Source organism: Cynara cardunculus (assembly GCF_001531365.2).
Source record: "Cynara cardunculus var. scolymus isolate 2C chromosome LG 2, CcrdV1, whole genome shotgun sequence".
NCBI classification, from domain to species: Eukaryota; Viridiplantae; Streptophyta; class Magnoliopsida; order Asterales; family Asteraceae; genus Cynara; species Cynara cardunculus.
Genome location: NC_037529.1, coordinates 66,446,876 through 66,449,279, shown reverse-complemented (window position 1 = coordinate 66,449,279; position 2,404 = coordinate 66,446,876).

Genomic DNA, 2,404 nt, shown 5'->3' with positions numbered 1-2,404 from the left:
TATCATATGCTTCGCTGAATACTAATTAAATTATCTCGAACCATGGTCATAAACCCAGGGTTTGGAATATTACGGTTGCATCAACGGTAGTTAACGAGAACCAAATGTGGAATGCAAGAAAATGTGGCCATCTATTTATGAATTTAAAGAAGTTTCATGTTAAGACCGCACAATTCAATTTAGAACACAAACCGGTTGCAAACTGGCCAAAACAATAAACTTTTGACAAATAGATCAAGAATTTCGGCCGAGTTCGATAAGTTTCATTCCATAATAACAGAGTATGGCATCATGCTCTCTGAAAAGAAAATGGTAAAACTGGTGATATAAGAAGGCTACCTTTCAAGCAACTGGATATCAAACACATCATAATAGATCCAAAATATGTTTTTTTTTATTAACCTGGATATCCAACCCGTTTTGCGAGCCGACTAATCCCAGGGCAACCACCTGCTTTGCAGGTAGCCCGGAGTCACCGTATTGGAACCTCCGTGGTCACAAGGAGATTTTTGTTCCTCCTTGAATTTGAACCTGAGACCTCCTGACACTTTTGACCTTTGGAGCCAAGCTCAAACCAATCAGACACCATTCTTGTGGTTGATCCAAAATATGTTTCAACCAATTGTAGTAGGCAGGGCCAAGCATTTATAACGCTCATTTGACTTTAGTATATGATGGGAACAACTTGTTCGTCGTCTTTACTTTTTGTTAGACCCAAATGGAAGCCACCGATGACGAATAGAGGCGTCAAAAATAAAATAAGAAAAACAAGTGAATTTACCATTAATTAATGCCATATTTTAACCACTGAAATAAAAGACCTCGCAAATTGGAGGATTCCAAACAAGCAACCTCCCGAAACACAAACACCAATGATTAGCCTTGAAACTATTCTTATGGTCTAACATCTGTCTTTTTTTCTTATATTACTAAAAAATATAAGTTGATATATATATATATATATATATATATATATATATATATATATATAAAGAATAATTATTCACATCGTACTTGTAATTTGCAGATTCTCCATGAAATCAAATTGTTTTGGTATGGAGTATTTTTCATTATTTATGATTTGAGTATTGAACTTTGTAAGTTGATTTCGTGCTTGGCTATTGACGTGTGTGGGAAGCGTTTTGACTTGCCCTCTTTTTATATAGAAATCGACCTTACTCCCACCTAGATACCCCATTGATTGGTAGTAAATGTGGTGGATGGGGTAGGTTACGGAGTCGACCAAGAAAAAACTACGTCCGCTAATTGCTGCCGACCTGCCAATTCAACGCAACAGAATTAGGGTTTCACCCTGTGGTGCACGTGTCGCCTCTGCAAGTTATTGAGGTGTCACTTGCAAAACCGGAAAAAAATTGTAATTTTTTTTTGTCTTTTAGCTACCTCCTCAAATTACAGAGGTACCACTTGCGAAAATAGTAGGAGTGAGCAGTGGAACCGGGTACCCACTTGCAAAACCGGAACTGCCTTGGAACTGCCAGTTCCGGAACCGGATCTGGTATGAGTGGTTCCGGTTCCTAAAATACGGAACCGATTGAGAATAGTTCCGGTTCCGGTTCCGGTTCTTAATTTTTCGGAACCGTTACCCGGTGGGTACCCGGTATTTTTCATTTAAAAAAATTAAAAAAATTTAATACTAAATTTAAATTAGGTCAAGAACTTAGAGTTCTAGATTCAGAATTTGAGATAAAATGATTCGTATTTTTTCAAATTGTGTGTTTAATTGAATTCATAGTATGTAATCGTTAAACTTTGAACCTTTAAATTATAGTATGTAATCGTTAAACTTTCAACATTTACTATTAATCTATTATGGTTTGTAATCGTTAAACAATATTTGTAACCATTATTCTGTATAATTTGTATTCTTGTTTATTTATTTAGTGTTTTGGCAATGTTTTATTTTTTATTTCTAAATAACAAAATTTAATATTTTAAGAAGCGGGTACCCGGAACCAGAACCGGAACCCGGAACCAAAACCGGTTCCCGGCGATTCCGGTTCTGGTTCCAAAAATTCAAGAACCGCTCTAACCGGTTCCAGTTTCAATATCTCAAGAACCGTCGGTTCTGGTTCCGGTTCCGGTCAAATAGAACGGGTACCCGCCTATTCTCACCCCTAAAAATTAGTATACAGATATATATATATATATATATATACTAGTTGTGTACCCGCGCTATGCGGCGGGAGCCGTGAATTATAATGATTTTGAAGTTTCACTGATTGTATTACAGAAGATTTAACGATGATATATATTACACTTGGTCTTTACACATTAATATAATTTGAATAAATAAGAGTTATGGTTCCAATTATAGTCTATCGATAGAAAAATTTGTATGACAGTTTAAAATCCAATATATTTAAAATTCAACATATTTAAACGA